Source organism: Magnolia sinica, chromosome 8 (assembly GCF_029962835.1).
Source record: "Magnolia sinica isolate HGM2019 chromosome 8, MsV1, whole genome shotgun sequence".
NCBI classification, from domain to species: domain Eukaryota; kingdom Viridiplantae; phylum Streptophyta; class Magnoliopsida; order Magnoliales; family Magnoliaceae; genus Magnolia; species Magnolia sinica.
In genome coordinates, this window is record NC_080580.1 from 51,300,743 (window position 1) to 51,325,132 (window position 24,390).

General features: G+C 40.5%; 1 non-coding gene across 1 annotated transcript; it reads left to right on the forward strand.

The window, feature by feature from the left end:
• Nucleotides 1–299: 299 nt before the first annotated feature.
• Nucleotides 300–406, forward strand: LOC131254411 (small nucleolar RNA R71). The gene has a single exon (XR_009175526.1). It is a non-coding gene; the product is annotated as a small nucleolar RNA R71 (small nucleolar RNA).
• The last annotated feature ends 23,984 nt before the right edge of the window (nt 407–24,390 follow it).

Sequence of the window (24,390 nt, forward strand, 5' to 3'; positions counted from 1 at the left end):
CCTTCTTTCCTTCCATGGCCTCAACTTTCCTTATGAGCGTAGTCACTTAACACTTGAGATTATCCTCTTCTTTCAAGAGATATAATCCACTTTTCTCCTTTAATTGAGTTGGCCTAGACGTGGTGTTCGATTTTGGGTAATAGTCCCATGATTGTGTTTTTTTAGCAAGACTATCGAGGTAATCCCATACCTCGTCAACATCTTTATTAATGAACTCTCCATTACACATTGTCTCGACCATTTGACACATGGAAGATGTTAGTCCATTGTAGAAAAAATTTGTAATGCGCCACGTTTCAAATCCGTGTTGTGGGCAAGAACTGACCAAATCTTTGAACCTTTCCCAACATTGGAAGAATGTTTCATCTTCCTTTTGGGCAAAGTTCATGATCGCTTTTCTGAGGGTAATCGTTTTATGATGTGGGAAGAATTTTTTTATGAATTCCCTCTGCATGTCGTTCCATGTGCCAATGGATCTAGGACGCAGTGAATGTAACCACGTCTTAGCTTTCTCTTTTAAGGAAAAAGGAAAGAGTTTCAGCCTAATTGTATCCTCAGATACATTAGGAAAACATAATGTAGCTATAATCTCATCGAACTCTTTCAAATGTAAATATGGACTTTCTGATTCAAGTCCATGGAATTTGGGAAGGAGTTGGATAACTCCTGGCTTGATGTCCATTTGTCCTGTGTTTTCAGGAAAAATCATGCATGAGGGCGTACTCACTCCCGCCGGTTGTAGATAATCTCGTAAAGTACGAGGCGGGGGTGCCTGATGCACCTCATTCTCATCTTGGGTATCCTCCACCCTGGGTGGAAGTAGAGGAGGTTGGTCTTCAGCCATAACTTCATTTAACTCAGGGGATTTCGAGCAGTGTCTAGTCCTGCGATGGATAGTCAACCCCTCAACCAATCCTCCTTCAGTCAAGAGACGTCGAGTGTCGTCACGGGCCCACTTGGGCATGAAACACTCGCAGCCCTCAATCAAATTTGAAACCTAATTCTAAGAAAGGAAAAGAAAGTCTAGAAAGAAGGAGAGAGAGTTGGAAAGAAATTACCAAATTGAAGCCCTTAAGTTAAGGACCTGCAAAAGAAAACAAACAAGTCAGTTCTAAAGAGAATGTCTAGAATTAGAAAATCCTTAAAAAGGAAGATAGAAGTAAACTAGTTTCTAAAAGAAGAAAGTCTTGAACTAAAAAGTAAATTAGAAAGAGATATGAAAAATAGAAAGTAGAGAGAAAGAACTTACCGAATTTAGAAATTTCTATCTTAAAGGCCTACACAATAGGAAAGTTAGTTTCTAAATAAAAATTCCACAAGTAGGAAATTTCTAAAAGTAAATTAGGAAACAAAGTTAGATTCTAAAAGAGTTAAAATTAGAAAGTAAAAACAAAAGAGGAAAGTTTCTAAAAATAAACTACTTCCTAAAAATAGAAAAATACTAGAATTAAAAATTTTCAAAATTTAAACCCTAATTCTAAAAAGTAGAAAAAGTAGAGAGATTAGGAAGGAATTACCAATTTAGAAACTTATGTCAGGATCCTATAAAACAGGAAAACAAGTTAGTTCTAGAAATCAAATAAAAGTCTACAACTAAAGTTAGTCAAATTCTAATCTTAAATTAATTCTAAACCTAATTAATTTCAGAAAATCGCAACCATCAGTCCCCAGCAACGGCGCCAAAAACTTGTTCACTCCCCAAATATAGGGTTGTGATGTAGTAATAAACTCGGTGAGACCGAGGTTGAATCCCAAGGGACTGAAACCTGTACGTAATCTGAAGCTAACTAGAACTAGAACTAAACTAAGATGAATCTAAACCAAATAAAATTGTGGAATAATTATCTAAAACTTTAAGGAATTCAGAGGAAGGAAACTAGGGATTCAGAGGATCCACTTGTAGGGATCAGGGAGATCTTATGCCTGCATCAAGAATTATGGAATTTATGCTGAACTTATTTGATCTGATTTTCAACAGATGAAAGGTATATGAATTAGAATGAATTTCATCATCTAATCATGCCCAGGAGACAAAGCAAACAACAGAATTAAACTAATTACCAACCAATCAATAGTGCAAGAAAGTTAGGAAGAGTACCGTCATCCGACCATGCCCATGAGACGATGGTGAACAATAGGGCTTCCTGACGTCATGAACATAAAAGGAAATGAACATGCTCAAAGCCATCGTAGACCTATTGTAATTTTAGTCATAACAGACCATTAAAAACTAAAAACATTCCCTTAATAATTAAACCATAATCAAGTTTAATTCACGATTAAATAGTTAAATCAACAAATAGAGCCTCCCATCTCACTACAAGCTCCACGTCAGCCCTAGCTAAGAGGTTTAGCCCGTCATGATGTGGCTAACCTTAAACAAAAAGGAAAAAAAACCTTTTCCTCTCTATCTCTCTCCCTGCTCCACGTCCAGCCAATCTCCCTCCTCCAGCTCTCTGCCTCCCCAGATGCTTTTTCTCCTTTTCCTTTTTCTTGTCTCTTTTTCTTTCTTTTATAGGCCAAAAGGCCGTCGGCTCGGAGAGAGCGAAAACTCCTCACGCACGCTGCTGGAGTTGGAACCGTCTTCGCAGTCCGAATCGTAGCAGGAATCGAGTACTTACGCTGTTTTTTCGGTGGGGCCCATTCTTGAATTCAGACAGGAGATCCACTCTGTTCACCGGATTCTCTTCGAAATTTCGACTGGAGATGGTCGGTTTTGGATCAGATTCAGCGTGACCCATGAAAGAGATCAGCTGCAACAGTTGTAAAACAGTCCTTTTGTGATCATTGAAACCAGCACCTGCGCAAGTATGAGTGCATAAATACAACATGGGCTTGGCTAGAGCGAGCCCCTCTGTATGATGGGCGGTTAAGATCGCACCTCTGATCATCGCCAGTGGGCCAGGACGCTTCGGAACGTCCGATTTTTCCGGACGCGAAACAAAGTAGCGTCATTGACGCTGTGACGATGGTGGGGCCCACTTCACTATTGTTTTGAGAAATCCAAGCCGTCCATTAGATTCAGGACGAAAAACTGTTCGGGAAGGGATAGTTTTGGTTTGATTTCAGTGTGGCCCACAAGCTGGTTCAGTCCACCGTCCATCTTCCATTTTGAACTGCCAGGAACCCATCCGTACTGTTTCTAGGAATTCTGTCACCTAGGCTTTGGTAATAAGGCCTTTGAAATCTTAATGGACGGCCTGGATCTTCTAATTACATGATGAGTGGGGCCCACTAAGCAAACCCAAAGACGGACAGCGTTAGCGCTGTTGCGTTATGAAGAATTTGAGTTTTTGTCGGTAAGCGCCTGCTGACCAACTTTGAGTGCACGGGTGCACGGCTAGTGCACGTGCACACTGTACACATGCAATGCACACGTGGGGTCCATCATGGTGTATGTACAAAATCTCCTCCGTCCATCTGATTCTTCAAATGATTTAAGGCGTCGACCCCGAAGATGAGGTGTATCCAGAGATCAGGTGGGCCCCAGATCAGTAAATTGTGGGCTGATCTGTCCGTTGGGCCACTTCCACAGCGATCCAATGGATGAAATTTTATGTGTACTGTTAATTTATGGCCCTCAGGCCATGTATGAAGTTTTGAGTCGAACAGATGATGGAAACCCAGTGATCTTGCATTCTGGCTGACTTTCAGGCCACTTGTGTGAATATAACACTTACATCATGGTGGGCTCCACGTCTAGCCCATCTGGACGGACGACATAGGTAAAACAAATACATCATGCGGGGTCCATGGACGGACAGGGTGGATAAAACACATAAATCACAGCGGGCCCCACCGTCCAAGGTCTGGACGGTGTGGGATACATCACATATATCATGGCAAGCCCCACACCTGGGTGGTTCCTACCATCCAGGATGTTGGACGGTGAGGATATACCACACATACATCACTGTAGGCTCCACCATCCATGGCTAGACGATGGATGGCATGGATGAAATGTATACATCAAGTGGGTCCACACGTGTGGGCCACCAATAACTTTGAATAAAGTTGATATTTGTGTTTTCCTAGTCGTCCAGGCCTGCTGGACGTCCAACTGACGGACGACCTGGATGAAACACTACATCAAGGTGGCCTCATGTCCATGCCTTGGACGGACGGCCTGGAGTAAGCTCTGGCATTTGGTGGGTCCCACGTGTACGTGGCTAACCACAGTTGGATCAAACTGATATTTATGATTTCCTTCATCCAGGCTGGCCTAAAATGGACGATAAGTGGGCTCCACCAACTGGTCATCCAGAAAAAAAATTGGACAGTCTAGATTTGTTGAACACATTAGGTGGGCCACACACATCATCATCACCATAAAAAAAGAAAGAGAGAGAGTGAGAGAGAAAGAGAGAGGGAGAAACGTGTGATGGAGGGGCCCCGCCACTATGGGCCCCTCTAATACATGCATTAATACATGCATCAAGATGGGTCCCAAATTTGTGCACCCATAAACAAAAATCAATGGTGGAGATTTCCTTCCCACCATGAATTAAGGCCTAGATGGCCTTCATGCACTAGGAAATTAAATCAAACATCATGGTGGGGTCCATGGAGAATGGCCCCACCATGAGTACATGCATGCAAGCGTGGTGGGCCATTGGCCACAGCTAGAGACCAAGATGGGATCTCCACCATTGATTGTGGGTCCCACTTATCCCACGAAAAAAAATAAGCAAATCTATCCTAAAGAAATCACCCACCTCTAATCTTCAACTCCTTCTTCCTCCTATATGTTCTAGAGCTCTAAGAGGGTTGTTTTGATGGTTGAGATGGGTCTTTGATGGTTGGATTGAGAAGGATCTAAGGTGAAAGCGGCTGGATTTTCTCCAAATGGTGGGACATCTAAGCACTTGCAAGAATGGAGAAATGAAGAAGAAAGAGGGAGGGAGGGAGATTAGAGAGAGGGGGGTGATGGCTTCTAGAGAATGATTAATTTGGGGAAGAGAGGACATCATTACTTGTAAGAGGCGGTAATGATGACTCATGGGGAAGAGAGACAATCATTACCTAGCAAGCATAGGGTGATGACATCACCCTCATCATAGTCTTAGGGAATGGCGCTCTCTGGAAATGGCTAGGTCCCTCACAATGCAGTCCACGACTGAAATAAAGCGCGGGTCACATCTCATAATCTAAGCGTTGGATTGGCGCTCGAAACATGGTGTTGGATTTTCTCCAAATGGTGGGACATCTAAGCACTTGCAAGAATGGAGAAATGAAGAAGAAAGAGGGAGGGAGGGAGATTAGAGAGAGGGGGGTGATGGCTTCTAGAGAATGATTAATTTGGGGAAGAGAGGACATCATTACTTGTAAGAGGTGGTAATGATGACTCATGGGGAAGAGGGACAATCATTACGTAAGAAGCATGGGGTGATGACATCACCCTCATAATAGTGTAATGACCCGGGAAATTTTGTACTAATCTTTCCTTAGTAAGAGCGCGGGTCACATCTCACAATCTAAGCGTTGGATTGGCACTCGAGATGTGGCGTTGGAACCGTGGCGATGATGCGGTCGCAATGACATGAGTCTCGGGTTGAGTCGACTTGGGTTCACAGGATGCGACTCAGGGTCGCTCGCAAATACTATCTACATGTCACAGGTCAACGAAATTCAACGGAGAGGATCGTGGGATCCTAAGGAATAGAATGGTCACTAGGACACGGGCTTGGCAACTAATACTAACATATTATGAGGAAACAATTGAAGGCAGTTATCATCCAAGTGACACATTTACACATTTAATGCACCCATTAATGAAGGGTCTTATGTCGTTGTCACCTCTCTGTTAAAGGTACAACGATGTGGGGGCAATGTTCGCACCCATTTCGGCCGCACCCTACTGAGACCAATCAGAGCAAGTTACATGTGATCTGTATGGGCAAGCATTTACGGAGGTATCTCGAGAAGCGGAGCGACGATGTATTTGTTGATGCCGTGTAGCACTATAGCTGTCGAAAGTAGAGTGGTCTGTTTGAATGATCGTGTAACGGATAGCGTATAAAAAGGCAGACGAGCTCGAGCGGTCATATGAAAGATGGCAAAAGAAGAAGTGAAGGAAGCAGAACGTGGGAAGCATCGAGATGCCAAGTAGTGGAGAGCAATTACAACAATTGTCGAACCGTGTGAAGGATCCATAATGGCTGAATCAAAACTATAAATAGCAAAGCAAATCAAGAAGAAAGATCGTCTCATACCAACCCCAACAAACCAAATCTATCTTTCAATTACCAGCCAATTTACATTCCATAGTGTAATGATTTATTTTCCTTGTCAAGGAAATTACATTTCTTAGTGTAATCCTTTACTTTCCAGCCTGTTGTGTACATTTCGTAGTGTAATCCGTAGTGGTAATCAAGTAATTGATAATCTTTAGCTATAATTTGAGTTCACGCCCACATGTTGGATTCATTTCATTTATCGGAAAGGAATTTTACAGCTGCTCTTCACGACCGATTCCAAGGATTTCTTTCTAATTTAATTTCATCTATATTGAAAAGTCATTTCATACGGAAGGCAAAGGAGTAACCCATCATCAGAGGATGAACCCCACCCTCTGAAAATCATCTAATCTAATTTACACATCGAGCCGATGGCTGAATAGGCGACCAAACTCCTCAGACCTCAGTCATACACTACGTGTCTACTTACCTTGGTGCTCTAGGTCATTGTTGTTTGGTTTGAATTGGAGCCGCAAATCCAATTTGGCATGCATGCACACTAGTGTAGAAAACAACATTGAACAGAACCCATGTAGGCAAAAGCTCTATGGGGCCCACCATGGTCCATGTGGCATCCACTCCATCGATCAATTTTGCCCACTTAAGTTAGGAGATGCCATAAAAGGAGGCAAATCCACAACTACGGTAGGCCACACCCCAGGAAACCATTGGGATTCAACACCCACCATTGAAACCTTCATGGGGCCTGTTTTCGATCAGGCTGATATTTGTGTTTTCCGTTTATCCGGGTGGACTCATGGGAATAAGCTTATAAATGGTTTGAATGAGGGGCAGGTGAGGCGGGTTGGGGGTAATAGGAAAAGTCGTGCCCAATTAAAACCTCTAGGAATCATGGGTAAAAATTGTCTTATTTTAGGCACCAACCTAAGAAAATGCTTTTAGAAGTTGCAACAAAAATCAATCTCCATTCACCTTTTACAAAGTCCAGACTCTCCAGACCTCATTTTTGACAATTTCAAAAATAAAATAAAATAAAAAATAAAAATAAAATCACATCCAATTACTTACAGGTTGGATCAATGCAGAAATAGAAAGAATTGTAATCGAATTACCTAGTCTCATCTTTGGATGCATTGTTGCATTTGAGTTGCAAATGTTAGTTCAATAATTTACTACACATAAATACTCAAAATGGGAATTTTAATTTGTCCACTTGGTATGTATTGAACAAATTACTGCAATGCAATTCAAGTCCATCCAAATGCAACCTTAAAAAAGCACAATATTGTAGTAATACTTCGTATGGACCCCTTTAAGGAGTTTGGCTTTTCAGTATATAAATAGTCCGAACTGTAGGTCGCTAGAATTCTAGGAATAAGCTGGACACTTAAGGAGAGACTCCATTGTCCATAGCGGGCCATGGAAACAAGCTTTCATGGTTAAGCCCTTGGAAGTGCTCATCGTTTGGAAGAAGAATACTTTCTCGTGGCTTTTGTGGGTTAGTTTCCATGCTACTTGATGGATCTTCATCAAAACTTCGACGAACAATCTTGTCAGAGACTCTTAGCCTCTTAAACATATGACTTTCTCCAAAGCTTATATCCGACCCATTGGCTCTGCACGAGCCATACGTGGAAAAGTCTGCCCATGGCTTCTCGGGGAATTTGTTGCTGGAATTTGAACTTCTGAAATGGATACCATTTACTCCTTTATTTATGTTGACTTCTGAATCGAACTCGTTCTCCCTTGCATTTGACTCAGACTCACAAAGTGGAGGCAATGGCGATGGGGAATAAGGCCTCCGTGCTTTGACACTGGTGCCGAAATTCTGGTGTTCCTCAGCCATCTTATCTAGGTATCTTCCTTGAGCTTCAATTTTAAATCTCAAGTTCTTCCGAACCTACCAAATCCAAATTCACTAATTCTTCAGGAATCTGGACAAACAATATTGTAACTAAACCAGAATCAAATGACAGGGAGACATTAGAAAAGCTCTTTGCACGCAAAATTCCACTGAAAGACTCCTTTGAACATTGTATACAAGTTCAAAGTAGGGCTAATGAAAATCACTCGATGACTAACAAATTTTAAGGTGTAAAAGTAATTCAATCAAAATCACACATTAAGTTCGTTTTGTTCCATGAGTCGCCTAGTTAGTGTGTAGGCTGCATTTGTCTGCTCAATGATCAACAACCAACTAGAAATGCTTTGGAAAACACTCTAATATCCAGAAGACTATGAAAATGGCCCTTTTAATTAGCAACATATCAGAACCATATTCTCTAAAGAATACAACAGAAGGCAATGATGAGTTGCACGGTCTTCACATTGTTAAACAATTTTGTCACCCCCAGATGTTATTTTAACAACTAATTTCATCTATTATCATTTTAAAAATCTCTTCATATGCATATCACATTGTTAATTAATAATATTCATCAACATTAAATCCACTTTAAGAAATCAAACATGCTCCATGTTGCATGGTTCTGTTTTTGCCTTCATGTTTGCGGATGTGCCAAAATTGAAATTGTGGCTCAATTCAAACCGAACAACTATGACCCTAATTGCCATGATAGCCAGACACGTAGTGTATGACCGAGATATGATGAGATCGGTCACCTATGCAGTCACTCGCTCAATGTATAAACAAGATCAGGTGATATTCATAGGCCGGGGTTTGTTCTCTGATGATGGGTCACAACTTTCCTTCTATATGAAGGACCTTTCGATACATATGAAGTGAAATGAAAAAGTGATTCTTACAGTTAGTCATGAGGAACAACTGCAAAACACATTTTCGAGTGAAGAACCGAATCCATCGGGCAAGCGTAGACTCAAATTATAGCTAAAATTACAAGATACATGATTAACGCTATGGATTATACTTCAAAATGTTGACATCAGGCTGAAAGTAAAGAATTACACTATGAAATGTAATTTTCTTAACCGAGAAAGTAAAGGATTACACTATAGTATTTAAATCAATTGGTAATTTGAAAGGATAATTGAATGATAATGTTTGGTTTGACTAGGTTAGTATGAGATGAATTTTATTGTTGAATTCCTCTGCTATTTATAATCTTAATCTGGCACTCTAGATCCTTCCCATGTTATGACCATTGCCATAACCACTCGTCAATACTTGACTTCCTTAACTGAGAAAGTAAAGGATTACACTATGGGATTTAAATCGACTGGTAATTTGAAAGGATAATTGAATGATAATGTTTGGTTTGACTAGGTTAGTATGAGATGAATTTTCTTGTTGAATTCCTCTGCTATTTATAATCTTAATCTGGCACTCTAGATCCTTCCCATGTTATGACCATTGCCATAACCACTCGTCGATACTTGACTTCCTTTGTTTCTTCCTTTACCATCTGTCATGTAACTATTTCTTCACAATTGTTTCTTCACTGGCCGCTTAAACGTACATTGACGTGGCACTATCTAATAAGTTTCAACTATTGTTTGCTAAGAAATTTTTTCAAACCCCCAAATATACCAAGCGAATTTTGTATGAGTCACACCTAATCTCCTTTGATTGGCTCTTAAGAGGAATGATGACAATGGGGATGAGAATTTCCCCCAACATCTCTTTAGCTTTGGAAAAAGTTGAAAGCGACATGAGACCCCTCATTAATGCAACATTTATTGCCTACATGTGTCAATGAGCTGATAACCGTCTTCGGTGGATTCAGCGTAACTCGTCAGCGATGGTTGCACTTTATTGAAGTAAGGGTCAAACATCATATTGACACATGCTCTTATAATGTTTCCCACACAATTACAATGATGCCCTAATAAATGTTTTTTCCTCTCGGACGATGTAAGTGTCATTTGGAATTCTTTTTCATTCTCACGACTTCATTCCTTATTCTCTTATAAGCAACTCTGAATTCCAACATTCCCTCAAGTAATGGCTTGCTCCTCATCTTCCACTCCATCATTCTAACAAAACAATATGCTTACAGGGATGGATGCTCTTGTTGATAAATAGGGATGCTTTAGGAGTTTCTAAGCATGAATTAGGATAGAAGGAGTAGAGCAAGGAATTGTGGTCATTTAAGGAGTTCTTCCCACTCTTCAATCCTTTAGGTTTCATTAGTTTTTATATTTTTCTTTAAGAGTTCTAGTTTAATCATGTCTATGATTAGCTAATCTCTCTATTAGAGCTAAGAGGTGAAGCTTTATAAGGCCCGTATCCTAATTGTACCATTCTTTAGACTCTGTGATCCTCCCCGTCAAATCCTGGCGACCCGCGACCTATAGACAGCATTTATGTGCAACCCCAAGTCACATCTCATAAATCTGAGTTGACTCGACCCAATACTTGTACCCTAGCAACCGCACCTCGTCACGGTTCCAACGCCGCGTCTTACGCACCAATGCGATATACGGGCTAAAAGTTATGGCCCTACGTATATCTCGAGAGAATGTCGCACTTTGCGAATTCTGAGAGATTTCAAAGAATCGCTACCTATCTTTCACATCATTAGTCAAGTACACATCCTATCTTAAACCCATGCCTTTCTTTTCCCCTAAGGCAAGCAACCCTCCCTAAAGTCAACTATCATGTCTATTCGCTTACACAACCCATACCTCCTTGTCATTTCTTTACACAGCCCATCTCTCTATCAATCCATCATATCCTCTTTCTCTCTCATTTTCTCTACCATGCACAGGCAACCAAAGAAGAGAACGTCCAAGGATTTTTAAGGAGAGAAGGAACCCAAGCTAAACCTAATTTTCCTACCCCAAATCCCACCATCCAACTATCCAAATCCAATCTTCCACCATTAAAGGTTAAGCCTAGGACCTAACGAGTTCAAGGGACAAGAAGAAGATCCTTAGGTGAGTGATTGATAGGGTAGATCTTTGTTTTGATCCATGGGACAAGTGGGGCCTACCGGTCAATGGTAGGGATCTCATTTTTGGACCCAAGGTGTGGCCAATGGTCCACCATGATTCATATGTTTATTCTATGAGGAGTCCATTCTCTATGGACCCCACCACGATGTTTATTTGTTATCCATCTTGTAATGGCCATCTAGACCTTGATCTTTGTGGTGGGGATAAGGTTTTCCACTTGATTTTCTGATTTAAGGCCCACCTGTTTTGGGACACCCATTTGATGTATGTATTGTAATCCTAGGTGGGCTCATAGTGGCGGAGCCCTCCATCGCACATATTTCTCTCTCTCTCTCTCTCTCTCTCTCTCTCTCTCTCTCTCTCTTTCCCATATTTTGTGGCCCACCTGATGATGTGTAATGGATTCAGACCGTCCAACAGTAAGGACGCCCCTACTGTCCATGTTGTTGGACGTCCAGTGGCCACACAGGCCTGTTTGTATGGAAAACCCAAATATCAGCTGGATCCCAGCTTTGTAGCCACCCGTGTGGACCCCACTGTAATGTATGCATTTTATATCCTCGCCATCCATCATCTACTCGCCCAGAGTATGGCCTTATGGGCTATGATCAGCTGGAACTGCTACTATCCAGCAGCAGGCGCTGATGAAGAGGAAGTCACAAATATTAGCTTGTTCCTTAGCTGGTGGGCCACACTCACGTGGACCCTACCCTGATATGTATGTGCTTTATATCTACACCATCCATCTGGAGATCAGTTGAGGCTAGGGTCCAAATGATGGACAAATCCAACGGCCAGGATCTGCCAGCCGCAGGCCTGTTGTGAGCTGTATGTGTTTTATTCACTTCAATCGTCCACACTCACATAGACCCCACTATAATGTTATTTGCCCTTCAATCTGAGGACTGTGGGACCCACCTTGATGTATGTAGTATATCCCCACTGTCCATCTCCAGATCTTGAGGCTCGGACAGTTTCAGAACCCACTATGATGTACGTGTCCCATCCACACAGCCCTTCTATGGCCAGATCAGGGCCACTATGACGTTAGAACAGTCGGTTCACCTAATGGGCACGATCCGAACTAGAGGCAGATCTAAATCTCAGATAGGCCACTTGTTAGAAGAAGTGTGATTGGATGCCTTTCATTGCTGAGTTCTTAGGGCTCACTGTGGGATTTCCTTGTGAGGCCCACCTTCTATATGTGTTCCATCCAGGCTGTCAAGCCATTGGACACCCAGCTGGGCCAGGTCGCTACTGGACTGACCGTCCAATAGCTGGCCAGGTTGGTACATGTGTTTCATGTGTGTTAGCCATTTGTGTGGGCCCAGCTGTAATGTGATCGGGCCCACCATGCATGTATATTGTACCCAGGCCGTCCAGCAAACGACCCACCCTCGCTGTAAATATTTTATATCCATGCTGACCCTTATGTAGGACCCATTAGCAACGTGTGGGGACGCCCTACACTATGATGTGTGTATTATATACACATTATTCATTTATTTTGCCAGGGCCATGGGTCCTATTGCCTCATAAGGCTCACCATGAAGTATGTGTGAAACGTCCACCATGAGCTGCCCTGTGGGGCCCACCATCTTGTATGTGTAATGTACACATTGATTAACCCGCCTTAGGGTCGTGGGTTGCCTTGAGAGGCCCACCATGATGTATATGTTATGCGCCCAATGAGGGGCTACCTTGAGAGGCCACCATAATGTGTGTGTTGTACACACACTATCCATCCATTTTCTAGATACAATAAGGGCCGTAGGCCCCCATTGTGAGTTAAATTCCATATCCCAAATGGGCCACACCTTAGGAGCAATGGTGGTTAAATGTCTGCATTGTAAACCTCCCTAGGGCCCATTGATAAGCCCGTTTTCACCCTTACCTGGTTAGGCTACCCCTAATCGTTGGGCCCCCATTGATGATTAGTAATACCCATTGGGCTAACGCAAAATCGTTGGGCTCCCATTTGATAATGGTGCTTTTCACCATACCCTGTAGGATTGTTCAAGCCTTGGAGCCCACCTTGTGTTCATATCGGGCCTTCCATATGAAATGTGGCCCACCTAGATATATGTGTCTTGCCAAGTTTAGTGTCTATACCCAATGCCCTCTTAGATGTTGAGCGGGCTATCTAATTCATTTGGAAAGACACATAGCCCTAGATGTATGGACCCTGTCAAAGCCCACCTTCTTCTCATGTCGGGCCCTCATAAGAAAACCCAGTTTATTCATGATAAGAGATTGACAAAGCTCATTTATTCGCCTTGCTAGCTTACCCTGTGAACTTACCTTGTTGACTCACCATGAGAGATGTATCATACCTTGGTACCCCATTTGCTAGGACCTTATGACATGTACATATCATCCACACCGTCTGTAATACCCGATCTAGCCTATAAGTATGACCGATTAGTTATAGATGAGACTTACCTTTTGAAATAAAACCCGCTGATGCCTGCATGTACAATTCAAATGCTCGAAAGAACCCCTTATAGTACACCCCTCAAAATGCAACCATAAATAACCGAAACTGATACCATGATGACCACCCCGACCATCCGTACCATTTTCTATGCCTATGTGCACGATGGTCGACGTCCTTAGCGAGACCTGGACTAGCCATGTATAGTGCACACCCAACTGACCGGAACCCTAAGACTTTGAAACCTATTTCATATCGACTACCCCATCGTCACGATCGCGGAGGTACCACCGTGCATCTATACGACGCTCCATTAGTGAGATATGCCACAAAGAATCGTTAGTGTATCATGTGTGCAGGGAGCCATATATTGCATTCCACACATGTGCACAACGCATGCCATGCACACATGCACCATGCCACACATGGGTGAGAGAATCTCTACCCATGTGTGTGATGTCACACACCCATACAATCCCTCTCTCATGTGTGTGTCCAAAGTCAACCCTCTCCATACAACACCATATGCATGATGTCATCATGTCATGCCACCCCATGTCTCTTTAATACACCATTAAGTCCTAATCATACACAAATTTCCATAATCCTAGCTTAAGCTAACCATAATCACATTAATATAACCTAATCACATTTTTATCCAACTCTCTACAAATACCCCTCCATCCCTCAACATTTTCACCATTTCCTACCATAAGAGAGAGAGAGAGGAGTGATCTTGGTGGGCCATCAATCCCATCCCTTCCATCCATCTAAAGCATCAATTTCATCCCTTCCATCCATCTCAACCATCCATCTAGTTCATCAAGGTGAATACACCCAACCCGCTCATTCTTATTTTGTTTTCATTGTGTTTATGTATGGTGGAGATGATATTGATGATAATGATGTGATTAATGGTGTGGATGCATAGGAGAAGATAAAAATAAATAAATAAATAATAATTTATTATAGATTTCATGTGGGACCCATTGATAGTGGGCCCCACCAGAATGTTTACATTCCATCCAAACTCTCCATGTAAGGCCTATTGGGCTAGCCACACACACACCCTTGCATGTTCACATCACACCACAAATAAATAAATAACTATAGAGAGGGAGAGACGCTGCTACCAGCGTCATCCAGAGGATGTTGTAGCAAGCAGCGTCCCACCTGTTTCAAGGAAGGGTAAGGGGGTTGTGGGACCCCAATAGGCCATACCCATGATGTATGTGTTTGATCCACACCATCCATTCACTTTTCCATCTCATTTTAGGTCTTGAGCCGAACAATGAAGCCAATCCAAATCTCTAGTGGGCCACACCATCAAAAAACCATTTTAAAAGTGATAGTTACTATCAAATCTATTAGGGCCCACTGTAATGTTTTCTGTATATCAAAATATATTGAATATTGGGCTCATTAGACCCATCACGAGCCAGAGAACCTGACAGATGGAGTAGATCATCCTGATGTGGGCCCCACCTATGAAAAAACATGAAATAATAAAAAAATAAAATGAAACTAAACAGCATGTTAGACGCTGTTGCTGTCAGCATCCAGATGACGCTGGAGGGACAATGGGTCCCACCACTATTCCCACCCTGATGTATGTTGAACATCTACACTGTGCATTTGATGCGCCACCTTTAAAAATGAGACTCCTCCAAAAATCAGTCGTACACGGAACTCAGGTGGCCCACACAATCTAAAACATGTGAAGACCAGATAAATCAGCAAGTTCTGTGGGTCTAATCATAAGGTATGCCTTATATCTAAACCATCCATCCATCTGGTGAGCCCGTCTTAAGGCTTGGGAAGAAAAATATGACAGATCTAACTATCAAGTGGTCCACACTACAAAAGGCAGCAGGGCATTGAACATCTACCATTGAAACCCTTTTTGGGTAATAGAAGTTTTAGACCAATATGAAATTTGTTTTTCCTCTTAATTGAGGTCTTTGTGATCTTATGAACAAATTAGATGGAAAATAAACGTTATGGTGGGCCCTGTAAATTATTAAATGGTGAAATCATTATCTTCACTACTATTTGTGGTGCAATCCAGATAATCTTTGGATACGATTCATCTTTTTTAGATAATGCTCTAAAATGATCTCTAAAAATAGATGAATGGTGTAGATATAATAAATACATAACTTTAGGACCCATGTAACTTTGATCTCCTTGAACCGTTCATACAACTCGAAGCTCGAGCATATAAAAGCACTTGTTGGAGTCCACCTGAAATTTGGATGCATCTGAAACTTATCTTGACCCCTTAACCAAGTGGGACACACATAATAGATAGGCTAGATTTGTGATCCACACCTTGGTGGCCCAACAAATGATTATGAATGTTTTAATGGAGGGTAAACCTCTCAACTGTTGTGCATAGTGTGGCCCACACAAGTTACTGATTGACTTGATTTTAAGCCTTAGGCCCACCATGAAATGGTGCATCTAACCAAGTGGGACACACATAATGAATGGGCTGGATTTGTGATCCATGCCTCAATGGCCCAACAAATGATTATGAATGTTTTAATGGAGGGTAAACCTCTCAACTGTTGTGCATAGTGTGGCCCACACAAGTTACTGATTGACTTGATTTTAAGCCTTAGGCCCACCATGAAATGGTGCATCTAACTGATGGGGTAGATGTTCAACACGCACCACACTGGGCCCACACAACTCGACCTCATGGGGAGTTCCCATGAGTTGGAGCACATAAAACCTTTTGCTATATATATATATATATATATATATATATATATATATATATATATATATATATATATATATATATATATATATATATGTTCTCCTCATCAAAGCCCAAATCAAAACCCATATAAGCCCACCATGAATACTTCGGTGTGTATTGGATTTAAGGCCACCCTATATGATAGGAATTTGTGGCCCAATTTCATGGATATCTTAAATAGTCATACTAGGCATCTAAATCGCCCAATACAATGCAATGATCAAATCGTGCAGTATGCAATTAGACTGTTAGTAAGACATTCATATAGAAAAAGGGATGTTAATTTATAGAAAGGAGTAAGAACGAAAATTACAATCAAGTACCCTAGTTTAGAAATTACAAGGACTACAATTCGATTAGTCATGACTAAGAATTTTTTTTTTTTAAATAAGTATTTTGTAGTCGAAAGTACCAAGCTACGAGGCCACAAGTTGACAACATCACATAGGGATTGGTTATCTAGGTACGCGGCTCTTTAATTATCTTGCGCCTTGCATATTGGCATACCTTGAGTTCTATTTATCGTTGAGTCGCTTGTCATTAGCATCACCATGCATTACATGGCATGATATATGATGAGAAATAGTATCCAAATTCTTTATAAACATCGCGGATTGACCGTATTACGATAAGGATGATGATATTGAATCATGGACACCGAAAGTATGAAAATAGTAGGGGATGATGTGCTCCTTGGGTTGAGAGACCCTAAACCCCAATGGTACCTAGAGATGCCTCACTGTTGGGCCAAGTGGACACATTGGTCATGGATTTGACTCCCACTGATGAGGATAGGTTGAGAAGGGATATGTCCGACCCACCATAGGACTGAGGTGGCAAACGGGGACTGGTTTGACTCACCGGCGAGTAGAAGCGCAAATAAGGTCCGCTACTAGTATAAAAAATGGAGGTTTTAACCCCATTGGTGGGTAGCGAGGTTGATTCCTGGTGTTTGGTGCATGGGCATTGACCCTGGTGGATCCTAAGTTCCAACAGTATATTGATTAAATCAAGACGATGATGTTCAGGAGTAGTACGGTCAAGTCAGTGGTGAGAGGACTATTGGCAAGTGTTTCTATAGTTAGCATACAGTTATTTTTATGCATCTCACACATGATCACCCTCCATCATTCATTAAGACATCGCTTTGCATAGATTATCACTTTTGGCGGTTCTTTAATTATATCTTTTATGTTAATTTATCTTACGTACTTATCATGAGGACTTTGCACTTGTTAAGTTATAAGACTTACTTGTCTTTTAACCACTCAAGTAAAGGATCTAAAGAAGAAAAACAAGTAGCGACCACGAGTTATGTGCCACGTCGAGGGGACTAATTTGATTTTGGAATTTTGAATTGTGTATGATGTGTGTGTGTGTGTGTGTATCACACAGACAGATGATGTATTTTTGAAATTTTATAGTACCTAATTTACTTGTATGCAGATTTTACCTATCTTGTCTCTGATGTTTCTTTTTTTATGAAGAATGAATGGTGAGATTTATCCCTTACATTACCTTGCCAAACACCAAGCTTGGGACTTAGTATGTGGGCATTGGGTACCAATCCCAGAGTTTGGCTTGTCGTGCACCAGATCTAGTAGATATAGCGGTAATATAAGACTATTGGGTCTGGGGTGTGACACTGTCCACCCCCTTTTTGGGACAAGTGTGAGGTCCATCCTTGACGTTAGTGTGTCGTCTAGGCCATCCGTTGTCTGGAGGAGAGTGCATCGTCACCTCTTGCCGTAGATGGAAGTATATGTGATATTAGATTTGGTATATCCACTGTGTGAAGACTACCTTAATGTATGGGTTGGATCAACCTTCCTTTTAGGGGACCCCGTCTTGAGATATATGATATATTAGTACCTAGGAGGCTAATGATAGTGTAACGTGGGACATACCACATGGATTCCTATAGATGTAGAAGGGGCATGTCATTTAGCTACTACTCTTTGTATGTGTTATACTAGTTAAGGCTGATTGTGGTCTATTGTTGTCTGCTATACATCTGAGGACATACTTAGTATAATGATAGCATGGCATATGCCCATACACATCATATGTATGCATGTTGTGAGGAATGATTGATCATAGCATATGCCATTGGGTTGAGATGTTTATGGGGCTCTTGTGAGACGGAGTTTCCCCACATGATCGCACGGTACATGCAAGTTTGATGCATGACTGGATGGTATGAATCATGAATCCCACATTTTGTGTGATATGATCATTTTGTGCCCTAGCGACATCAGTGCAGTGGCCTCCACAGGCATATCGTGGATGGCCAGATGGGATACCGAAAATGTTTGGTTCTAGCATATGGACATTTAGTATGTCTGTGGGTAAAAGCCCCTAAACCCCTTGGTACCGGGGATGCTCCAACATCTAGACCGAGTGGATACATGAGCGTTAGAGTGTTGAATACCAGTAAGCTGTGTCTCCCACTGTGTCATGGTCGGTTGGAAGGGGGTGTGTCCTTATCCGCCCAAGTGAGGGGGCTTTAAGCTAGGCTAACTTTGACCAGCTCGCAAATGGGTCCACTATCGACGAGCTGGGTAGATATTGGCGGACTACTAGCCAGGCAGGTAATGAGGTCTCTCCCACTTGCATGGTTGTGTGGCTAGGGAGGTGGCAGCCAGTGTGGAGTGTACTAGGCCCCGAAGATATCTCAGAGATGTACTGTACTAGAATGTGGACTTCTGAGTAGGATTGCATGTTTAATATTTGACTCATTCATTCATTCGTTCACTATACACTTGGGTTGGTTGTGTATAACTAAATCATTGTGTGTACTTTCACAATGGCCATGATTTCGGTTGGGTACGCGACCAACCTGAGATCAAGAGTTTTACCATATTGAGTCTAGCTATCCAAATTTAGGTATGGGACTGGTTTGGATAGAAGTCTCTTGTGATGAACCCTACAGCTTGCGATAATACGTATTATCATCTCGACTACATGCTCCAGCTTTGTCATTTCTTTTGCATTGCATATAGCATTGCATCCTCAGCATATGACATTTGATTTACTATGTTCCTGCATTGCATGACTTATATAAGGTTGATGCTATTCGTGGACTCATCAGGATTTACATGTTGCATTGCATCCTCATTATATGACATTTAGCTTAATATGTCCTCACATCGCATAGCCTGGATAAGGCTGATGGTATTCATGGACTTGCCAGTATTTCCGCTTACTTTGATATTGTATGCTTGGCATATGCATTGTACACACACGCACCACCCTATGAGCTTCCTAGTAAGCTTATGCACGATCGTTGCGTGCGGGTGATGTTAGGTAGTAGCAGTGTTGAGGTAGGAGTTTGTGGCAGATCATTTTAGACATTTTGTTATTTATGTATTTCCCTTTCAGCATTGTAATCTAATGTTTATATTAGTGGATATGTGGTAATTATGTTATTCTTGCGATTTGGGTATACTTTTGGTTATCCTTCTTTACAAAAAAAAAACATACTGAAAATCCACCTTGTATGATCTCAGGATCGGAATCTGGCGTATAGGCATTGGGAGCCGAGAGTGGGGTACTACGGAGGCTATCGGCGCCGGATTCGGTGATCCGAAATCCTGTGAGCCCGGTTTCCAAGTTTGGGGTGTGACAAGCTTGTAGTTTGTTTTGATGCTTATTTTACTTTGATTCAAGTTCTTTGGGTTATATGTTGAACAATTCATGGTTTTTGGTTTGAATAAAGAAGTATTTTTAGTTTACTTTGATCCTTTGTCAACTCCTAGCACAATGGATGCTTAGGAAGGCTATGAATATTTTCTTACTTATTTTGCAATTTTGTCATCTATAAAATCCATTATCTGTCATTGACTCCAGGCATAGTATATGCTTTGAATTCCTTGTAATCATTACATTGATGCTTTATGAGGAAACCAATCCTATGAAAGTTCACAATTTGTTTTGATGTATAAATGTTATTTCAATTACTCTATCATTCATCCAACTGGATAGATTAGGTCTTCAATACTAGTCGAAGTATATTGATTAAATCAAGTAAGATAGCTTTAAGATGACTACAAGTGGATTCGTAACACTCTATTATTTTATTCTTGATAGTTTCAATTCACAATTTATTTATTAAACAATTCAGTGTTTAAATTAGTTTATGATTCTAATTCTAAAAGATTTCAAAATTTGCACAAATAGCAAGTCCCTGTGAGTACGACCTCAGTCTCACCGATTTATTACTACATGGCAACCCTACACTTGGGGTGACAAGCGAATAAATTTTTTACACCATTGTTAGGGATTTTGGTTGCATTTTCTGAATTATATTAGTATTGGAATTATAATAGGATTAGGTTTTATCTAGGATTAGATTTTTTTTTTGAACTTTCTCTTATATACTAATTGGTTTTTCTATTTTGTAGAATCTAACATAGACTCATCGATTCAGTAATATCCTTCCCACTCGTCTCTTTTTCAGATTCTTCTATAGTTTTCTTCTTCTTTTTTCTGCTATAAGTTTTAGTTTAGACATAGGGAATTAAAGTTTTTCATGCCTAAGTGGGTCTGTGACAACACTCTATGTATCTTAAGTGAAGGGGGATTATTCAAAGGTTTGCCTATCCATCGCCAGATTAGACACACCTTGAGGTTCTCTGAGTTAATAAAAGTTATGGCAGCAAATCAACTGCACCATCCTGTTAAGGAACATCAAGATGAACATGAAGTATATAACATTCCTCCACCTAGAACGTTGTGTGATTACTTACAACTAACAAGGGATAGTACACCTTCCTGCATGGTTTTTTCACATAATGCAGGAAACGTGAATTTTAAGGCAAGAGTGATCCAACTTCTCTTGAAGTTTCATGGACTTGATTCTGAGAGTCCATATCTACATCTTAAAGAGTTTGATGAGATAATAACAACTCTGCACTTCCAAAACGTATCTGATGACACTTTAAGACTTAAATTGTTTCCTTTTTTGTTGAAAGAGAAGGCGAAGTCTTAGCTCTACACTTTGAGGTCAAGATTAATAGGGACATGACTGAGATGACCCAGGAGTTCCTTAAAAGGTTCTTCTTGGTTTATGAGACCAATACTTTGAGGAGGGCAATCAAGAATTATTCCCAGAAAGAGGAAGATACCTTCTTCCAATGCTGGAAAAGATTCAAGTATCTTCTGAACTCTTGTCCGAATTCATGAATAAGGAAGCCAATGATGTGTGGTATTATTTTAAGATGCTCGCTGAAAATGTATAGTCTTAGGACACTTCATCTAATCCCACAACCTCCAACCCCAATCAATAGAGATAAAAGGGAGGAATTTATGCCTTAAGGGGTGACGATGACATGAGTGTTAGAGTGGCTAATCTCACAAGGAAAATTGAGGCCATAGAACTGAAGAAAGTAGAGAGGGTCAAACTCGAGGAGGCTGTTGAGGTTGTTTGTGGTATCTATGCTATTAACATACACTTGACACAGGAATCTCCCACAATTCCTTCATTCTAAGAGTTATTACATGAGCAATCGAATGCCATGAACAATTATTGAAGGCCATTCAGCCGCCCCATCTCAAACACATATAATTTTATTTAGTGAAAACACCTAAAACTTAGTTGGAGGAACGACCAAACAGCAAATCCTCAAGGGCTCTTCCTCCAAATCTTATTCAGAGAAGACCCCAAGAGGATCCATTTCAAAAAAAAAATATGCAAAATCAGGAGCTATTTAATCAGAATAAACAACAAGCATTCCAGGACCTAAACAGGTCCATTCAAAGATTGGAGTCACATATAGTTAAGGAGTTTTTCAACCTAACCTCTACCTAAACTGAAACTACAATGCAAGATAAGTGACCCGAGCTTTTCAAATCAGCATGTAGAACAAGTTAAATCCATCATCACTCTTAGAAGTGGAAAGACAATTGATAAAAACATCCCGACAAGAGCTGAAAAGTCTAAGTACTCAAAAGAATCTATGAGGAATGGTGGGCTTAGTGACGCTTCACATGAGAAAGAAACAGAAACACAATATAAGACAGTTGCTCCATTCCCTCAATGGTTGATTTCACCAAAACCTCTTCCTAACACTCTGGATATCTTGAAAGTTCTTAAACTAGTGAAAATAATATTCCTCTTTTGGATGTCATAAAATAAATACCGTCATATGACAAGTTCATGAAAGATCTTTGCATGGCCAAAAGATGACAAAACATCCAAAAGAAAATCTTTTTGACTGAGAAAGTGAGTGCTATCTTCAAGCAAGATGTGCCACAAAAGTAAAAATATCCTAATAGCCCAACCATCTCTTATGTGATTGGTGACCACCATATTGAGTATGCACTCCTTGATTTGGGGGTAAGTGTAAATCTGATTCCTTACTTGGTTTATGAATAACTTCATCTCAGTGAATTAAGATCCACCAGGACCACACTTTAACTTGCTTATCGTTTGGTTAGTATACCGAGAGGAATGATTGAGGACGTGCTAGTCCAAATCAAAAATTTCTACTATCCAATAGATTTTATTATTTTAAACACTCAACACATCATTGATGTGAGCACTTAAATTCTCATCATCCTTGGCCAACCATTCCTAGCTACATCAAATACCATCATCAATTTTAGGAATGGAATTATGAAAGTAACCTTTGAAAACATGACATTAGAGCTTAACATCTTTAACATGTGCAAAAAACTTGAGGATTTGGTGATACCTATTGAGTGTGAAATATTGCATATTTTTCTTATTTATTCATTAGTTTTATGAACATGATGTTGCTTATTCAATCTATTTCTATATGTTTTCTATTACAGGGTGAATTCGAGAGCTTAAGGTGAAAAGGATATTAAAAACATCGATTTAATGCTCAAGAATTGCCAAAGTGAGGATTGGATATTTGGAGGTTTAGATTGAAGAATTTAAGAGTCCAAGATCCAAAAAAACCATGTGAAGAAGGAAGAAAATCGAGATTGCAAAGTATAGAAAATTGGAACTGCTGAACTTAAGAGTTTGATGACATCGAACACATCTTCGATGTCACTAAAGTAAGTATTTAATTCCATCGAAGGAGGCTCGATCACATCGAAGAAATCAGAGAAAATCAAGTTTGGTTGCTGGACAATTGGGTGCAATTCTCGATCCCATCGAAGACCCCTTCGATCCCATTGAAGACATGTTTGATGTCATTGAAGCTAGTTCGATGACATGAAAATTATCATGAATTTTAGGGTGAACTCGTTGGACTATTTTGGATGTTTTTCGATCCTATTGAGCATACGTTTGATTACATCGAAGCCAATTTGATGCCATTAAAGGTCGGGCGATCTTATCGAAGGACTTACACAAAAGGATGTGACAGTTTCTGAATTTGAATCGAACTTGGAGATGGGACTTTGATCCCATCAAAGTCATCCCATCAAAGCTCCCATTAAAGTTGCATAAATTACATAAAATTGAAGTGGTTTTGAAGTTGGTCCAAAAAAAGCCTATATAAAGTGGATTTTTGAGTTATTCTAAGCAAGAATTAGGGTTGGAAGATTAGAGCAAGGAGTGTTGCTACTCCAAGGAGTTCTTTCTTTCTTTTTTAGTTAGTTTTTTATTCTTTTCATTAACAATTTTAGTTTAATCATGTCGATGGTTAGCTAATATCTTAGTTAAAGCTAAGAGGTGAAGCTTGTAGTTTATTTTGATATTTATTTTACTTTGATTCAAGTATATGTTGAACTTCTATTGATTTTTGGTTTGAATAAAGGAATATTTTCAGTTTACTATGATCTATTATTGACTCCAATCATAATAGATGCTTGGGAAGCTTTTCATATGTTCTTAACTGTTTTACAATTGTATGATTTGTAAAATTTTGTGATCTACCATCGTCTTTAAGAGCGGTAAATGCTTTGAATTCCAAGAGATCATTACATTGGTGATATATGAGGGAGCCAATTCAATGAAAGTGCTGCATGGTCAGTATGGATGATGAAACTGCTCTACTCGATAGGATCCAAGATCATCATCCATATCGACCATGCGGCACCGAAGTACCTTCTTTTTAAGAAGGATGATAAGCTTTGCCTATTAGATGGATCCTTCTACTCTAAAAATTTGACATTGAAATGTGAGAAAAGGAGTAGAAAAC